Genomic DNA, 6,000 nt, shown 5'->3' on the forward strand with positions numbered 1-6,000 from the left:
ACCTGTGCAGCCAACCTTCAGGGTACATTGGACCTGAACTCCCAGATCTCTCTGCTCATCAACTTTTCCCAAGGCTCTTCCATTTACAGTATAGTTCACTCTAGAATTAAATTTTCCAAAATGCATCATCTCACATTTGCCTGGAAAGAACTCCCTCTGCAACTTCTCTGCCCAACTCTCCATCTATCTATATTCTCCTGTATTCTTTAACAGTTCCCTATACTTTCTGCTACTCCACCAACCTTTGTGTCATCTGCAAACTTACTGACCAGACCACCAGTGCCCTCTTCTGGATCATTTATAAATGTCACAAACAACAGAAGCCCCAACACTGATTCCTGTGGAACACCACTGGTCACCTTTCTCCATTTTGAGAAACTCCCCATAACTACTACTCTCTGTCTCCTGTTGCTCAACCAGTTCTTTATCCACCTAGCTAGAACACCCTGCACACCATCTGACTTCACTTTCTTCATTTGTTTACCATGGGGAACCCTATTAAATGCCTTACTAAAGTCCATATTTATGATATCTACAGCCCTTCCTTCATCTATCAACTTGGTCACTTGCTCAAAGAACTCTAAGAAATTGGTAAGGCATGATCTCTCCTGCATAAAATGATGTTGCCTTTCACTGATAAGCTCATTCTCTTCCAAATATAAATAAATCATACCCTTCAGTACCTTCTCCAGCAACTTTCCCACCACTGACGTCAGGTTCACTGGTCTGTAGTTACCTGGAATATCCCTACTCCCCTTCTTGAACAGGGGGGCAACATTAGTAACTCTCCAGTCCTCTGGCACTGCAACTGTGTTTAAGGATGCTACAAAGATATCAGTCAGAGTCCCAGCTATTTCCTCTCTCACCTCCCTCAACAACCTTGGATAGATCCCATACAATCCTGGGAATTAGTCCACCTTAATAACCTCTAGCCTACCCAACACATCTTCCCTCCTTATGTCAACATGATCCAGAGTAAAGAAACTTCCATCTCTAATCTCAACATTCATCATGTCCCTCTCCTCAGTGAACACTGGTGCAAAGTAATCATTGAGAATCTCACCCATTTTCTCAGATTCAACACACAACCTTCCATCTTTATCCTTTAGTGGACCAACCCTTTCTCTAGTTACCATCTTGATTCTTATTTATGAATAGAAGGCCTTGGGATTCTCCTTAATTCTGCTCACGAAAGTTATTTCATGGCCTCTTTTAGCTCACTTGATTCTTTGTTTAAGATTGGTCTTGCTCTGTTGATATTCCTCCAAAGCCTGTTCCATTCTTAGCAGCCTGGATCTTATGTATGCTTCCCTTTTCCTCTTGGCTAGTTGTACAATTTTTCCTGTCATCCATGGTTCACGAGTCTTGCCTTTCCAATCCCTTGTTTTCAAAGGGTCACACCTATCCCGCACAATCTTCAACCAATGTTTGAAAGCCTCCCACATATCAAATGTGGACTTTCCTTCAAATAGCTGCCCCCAAACCATATTTTCCAACTCCTGCCGAATTTTGATATAATTGGCCTTGGCCCAGTTTAGTATTCTTCCCTTCTCATCTTTGTCTACGAGTATTCTAAAACTTACAGAATTGTGGTCAAATTCCCAAAAAATCCTCCACTGCTTGGCTCATTCCCCAACACCAGCTCCAATATGGCCCCTTCTCTAGTTGGATTATTGACATATTGCTCTAGAAAACTTTCCTGGATGCTCCTTAAAAATTCTGCTCTATCCAGACCTCTGACACAAAGTGTATCCCAGTCAATGTTGGGAAAATCAAAATCTCCCATCACCACCACCCTGTTGTCTCTGCATCTTTCCATAATCTGGTTACCTATTTGTTTTTCTACATCTCACTCACTGTTGTGACGCCTGTAGTACAGCCCTAGCAATGTTACAGCACCCTTCTTATTTCTCAGCTCTACCCATAATGCCTCACTGTTCAAGCACTCCATCGGGTCCTCCTTTAGCACAGCCATGATATCATCCATGATCAGCAATGCAGCTCCACCCCCTCTTTTACTTCCCTCCCTATCCTGTCTGAGGCATCGATATCCTGGAACCTTTAGTTGTCAATTATGCCCTTCCTGCAACCAAGTGTCTGTGATCACAATAACGTCATACTCCCAGATACCAGTCCAAGCCCTAAGCTTGTCTGCCTTACCCATTATACTCCTTGCATTAAAGCACATGTACTTCAGACCACCAGTTTCTTTGCATTTGTCTGCTCTCTGCCTACTCTTCCCCTTGCTAATGCTAACTTCATGATCCTGTTCCTTACAGTCTCTAGTTGGCCTCTCACTGTCTACAAGTATTCTCTTCTGGTTCCCAGCTCCCTGCCACATTAGTTTAAACCCTCCCCAACAGCAGTATTAAAAACTCCCCCAAAGACATTAGTTCCAGTCTGGTTCAGGTGTGGACCATCCAATTTGGAATAGTCCCCAGAGCCAGTCCCAATGTCCCACAAATCTGAACCCCTCTCTCCTACACCATCCCTCAAGTCACGTATTCATCCTGCCTATTCTTTCATTTCTACCCTGACTAGCACATGGTGCTGATAGCAATCCTGAGGTCACTACCTTTGAGGTCCTCCTCTTTAATTTTTCTCCTAGCTCTCTGAAATTCTGTTTTCAGGACCTCATCCTTTTTTTTAACTGATATCATTGGTGCCTATATGCACCACAACAGCTGGCTTTCAGATTGCTCTGCAGCCGATTGGTGACATCCCTGACCCGAGCACCTGGGAGGCACATACCATCTAGGAGTCTCGTTTTCGGCCACAGAACTGCCTATGTACCACCCTTACAACAGAATTCCCTATGACTATGGTCCTCTGAGTCTTTTTCCAGCCCTTCTGAACAGCACAGCCTGCTATGTTGCCATGATCCTGGCAACTGCTTCCCTCCCTGGTGAGCCATCTCTCCCAACAGTATCTGAAACAATATATCTGCTTTGGAGGGAGATGACCCACAGGGGACACCTGCAGAAAACATGGAAGATATAGAATGTAGGGAAATAGATGGTGACATCTTGAAAATTGTCCATATTACAGAAGATGGAGTGCTAGATAGCATAAAAGTGGATAAATTCCCAGGTGTACCCGAGAATTCTCTGGGAAGCTAGAGAAGTGATTGTGGGGCCCCTTGCTAAGATATTTGTTTTGTCGATAGTCACAGGTGAGGTGCCAGAAGACTGGAGGTTGGCAAACGTGGTGCCACTGCTTAAGAAGGGTGGTAAGGTGAAGCCGGAGAACTATAGACCAGTGAGCCTGACCTCGGTGGTGGGCAAGTTGTTAGGGAATCCTGAGGGACAGGATGTACATGTATTTGGAAAGGCAACGACTGATTAGGGATAGTTAACATGGCTTTGCGCATGAGAAATCATGTCTCACAAACTTGATTAAGTTTTCTGAAGAAGTAACAAAGAGGACTGATGAGGGCAGAGTGACCTATATGGACTTCAGTAAGGCATTTGACAAGGTTCCCAATGGAAGACTGATTAACAAGGTTAGATCTCAAGGAATACAGGGAGAACTCATCATTTGGATACAGAACTGGCTCAAAGGTAGAAGACAGAGGGTGGTGGTGGAGGGTTGTTTTTCAGACTGGAGGCCTGTGACCAGTGGAGTGCCACAAGAATCGGTGCTGGGTCCACAACTTTTCATCATTTATATAAATGATTTGGATGTGAGCTTAAGAGGTATAAAGTTAAAAATCACTCAACACCAGGTTATAGTTCAACAGGTTTAATTGGAAGCACACTAGCTTTCGGAGCGACGCTCCTTCATCAGGTGATTGTGGAGGGCTCGATCGTAACACATAGAATTTATAGCAAAAATTTGCAGTGTGATGTAACTGAAATTATACATTGAAAAATTGATTGTCTGTTAAGCCTTTCATTTTTTAGAATACAGTGATAGTTTCACTTCTTTCATGTGTAGTGAAGTGAAGTGAAACTATCACTATTCTAACAGATGAAAGGCTTAACAGGCAATCAATTTTTCAATGTATAATTTCAATTACATCACACTGCAAGTTTTTGCTATAAATTCTGTGTTACGATCGAGCCCTCCACAATCACCTGATGAAGGAGCGTCGCTCCGAAAGCTAGTCTGCTTCCAATTAAACCTGTTGGACTATAACCTGGTGTTGTGTGATTTTTAACTTTGTACACCCCAGTCCAACACCAGCATCTCCAAATCTTAAGAGGTATAATTAGTAAGTTTGCAGATGACATCAAAATTTGAGGTGTAGTGGACAGCGAAGAAAGTTACCTTGGATTACAATGGGATCTTGATCAGATGGGCCAATGGGCTGAGGAGTGGCAGATGGAGTTTAATTCAGATAAATGCGAGGTGCTGCATTTTGGGAAAGCAAATCTTAACAGGACTTATACACTTAATGGTAAGGTCCTAGGGAGTGTTGCTGAACAAAGAGATGTTGGAGTGCAGGTTCATAGCTCCTTGAAAGTGGAGTTGCAGGTGGATAGGATAGTGAAAAAGGTGTTAGGTATGCTTTCTATTATTGGTCAGAGTGTTGAGTATCAGAGTTGGGAGGTCATGCTGCAGCTGTACAGGACATTTGTTTGGCCAAGTTTGGAATATTGTTTGCAATTCTAGTCCCTTTTCAATTGGCAGGCCGTTGTAAAACTTGAAAAAGGTTCAGAAAAGATTTACAAGGATGTTGCCAGGGTTGGAGGATTTCCCTGAACTATCGGAGGCTGAGGGGTGACCTTATAGAAGTTTATAAAATCATGAGGGGCATGGATAAAGTAAATAGACAAGGTCTGGGATGGGATGGCGATTAAACTCACACCTGCCCCTGACATCTCTTGAAATTCTGATATGCCGCTGTTGTCTTCCGCTGTTGTCTTCCACTGTGAAACCTATTCAGTCCCTCTGCCATTTTGTTGTTCCTCATTACAAATTCTCCCTCATTTTCCAGCAGTCCTATGTCCACTCTTTCCTCTCTCTTACTATTTCTATGTCTAAAAATCTTTTGCAATTTTTTTTAATATTACTAACTGGCTTACCCTGATATTTCATCTTCTCCACCCATTTTACTATTAGTTACAAAGTCTCTGTGCAGTTTTGGTCAAAGCACCAAAGGAAGGATGTGATTGTACTGGAGGGAAGGCAGAGGAACTTTATCAGAATAGTGCCTGGGATTGTATGCTTTAGCTATGAAGAGACACTGGATATGTTTGGGTTGCTTTTGCTGGAGCAGAGTTTAAGGGGCTTCTGATCCAGTATATAAAGTTTTGAAGGACATGGACAGAGTAGATATAAAAAAGCTGTTCTCCTTTGATGGTGGGTCAATACAAAAGAGCACATTTTTAAGATGAGAGACAAGAGGTTTCGAGGGGAGTTGAGGAAAAGAATTTTTACCAAGAGGGTGACGGCAAATTTAATTCTGGTAAGTTATTTATTTTTCATCCATGAGGATATGGTCTCCAAATCCTGGGCCTGCAATTATTGCCCTCTGCCAGAAGGCATTTGATGTGCTTTCCTTTATTGATCAGAGTATTGAGTACATGAGTTGGGTGATCATGTTGTGGCTGTACAGGACATTGGTTAGGCCATTGTTGGAATATTGCATGCAGTTCTGGTGGGAAGATGCTGTGAAATTTGAAAGGAATCAGAAAAGATTTACAAGGACGTTGCCAGGGGTTGGGGGATTTGAGCTTTAGGGAGAGGTTGAATAGGCTAGGGCTGTTTTCCCTGGAGTTCAGAGGCTGAGGGGTGACCTTATTGAGGTTTATAAAATCATGAGCGGCATGGATAGGGTAAATAGGTAAAGTATTTTCCCTGGTGTGGGGAGTCCAGAATTGGAGGGCATAGGTTTATGGTGAGAGGGGAAAGATATAAATGAGACCTCAGGGACAGAAGGTGGTACATGTGTGGAATAAGCTGCCAGAAGAAGTGGTGGAAGCTAGTACAATTGCAACATTTAAAAAGGCATCTGGATTGGTATATGAATAGGAAGGACTTGGAGGGATGTGGGCT

This window comes from Hemiscyllium ocellatum, chromosome 7 (assembly GCF_020745735.1).
Source record: "Hemiscyllium ocellatum isolate sHemOce1 chromosome 7, sHemOce1.pat.X.cur, whole genome shotgun sequence".
Taxonomy (NCBI): domain Eukaryota; kingdom Metazoa; phylum Chordata; class Chondrichthyes; order Orectolobiformes; family Hemiscylliidae; genus Hemiscyllium; species Hemiscyllium ocellatum.